Consider the following 805-nt stretch of genomic DNA (forward strand, 5'->3'; position numbering starts at 1 on the left):
TCCATGGAAATAGGGCTGGTATTAGAGCACCAGCTGTGGAGAACAACAACTTTGAGATTAAGTCAAGCTTGATCAACATGATCCAAAGCAACAAGTACCATGGGCTTGCTTTGGAAGATCCTCTAGATCACTTGGACAACTTTGATCGGTTGTGTGGCACCATCAAGATTAATGGTGTTTCTGAAGATGCATTAAAGCTTAGGCTGTTTCCATTCTCTTTGGGAGATAAAGCTCACACATGGGAGAAGGGTCTCTCAAGAGATAGCATCCGGACATGGGATGAGTGCAAAGAAGCCTTCCTCACCAAGTTCTTCTCTAACTCAAGAACTGCAAAGCTTAGGAATGAGATTTCAGGATTTCAACAAAAGAATCTTGAAGGTTTTAGTGAAGCATGGGAACGATTCAACAGCTACATTGCTCAGTGTCCTCATCATGGTTTCAGCAAGGAGAGCTTGCTTTGCACTTTCTACAGGGGAGTTCTACCATCTTGCAGAAACAGGCTTGACACAGCTAGCAATGGTTTCTTCTTGGGCAGAACCGAGCAAGATGCAGAGGAACTGGTGGAGAACATGGCAAAGAGTGATTCAGTCTACAATGAGGAGAATGATAGAGCCAACAGAGGAGATGATCAGCAAACAAGGAAAGACATCAAGTCCTTGCAAGAAAAGTTAGACTTGGTTCTTTCAAACCAAGCTAAGAAGGAGCAGGTTAGCTTTGTTGGTGATCCTAGTCAAGAGGTCCCTCCTAAGGTGAATGAGGTTGATGGTTTGGAAGGGCAAGAGGAGCTTTTCTTCATCAACAACAA

The 805-nt window shown here is 43.9% G+C and overlaps 1 non-coding gene across 1 annotated transcript; it reads right to left on the bottom strand.

Moving 5' to 3' along the window:
• Nucleotides 1-332: 332 nt before the first annotated feature.
• On the bottom strand, nt 333-439 carry LOC130502012 (small nucleolar RNA R71). Its single transcript, XR_008939995.1, has one exon. It is a non-coding gene; the product is annotated as a small nucleolar RNA R71 (small nucleolar RNA).
• Nucleotides 440-805: the final 366 nt, after the last annotated feature.

This window comes from Raphanus sativus, unplaced genomic scaffold, assembly GCF_000801105.2.
Source record: "Raphanus sativus cultivar WK10039 unplaced genomic scaffold, ASM80110v3 Scaffold0379, whole genome shotgun sequence".
NCBI lineage: Eukaryota > Viridiplantae > Streptophyta > Magnoliopsida > Brassicales > Brassicaceae > Raphanus > Raphanus sativus.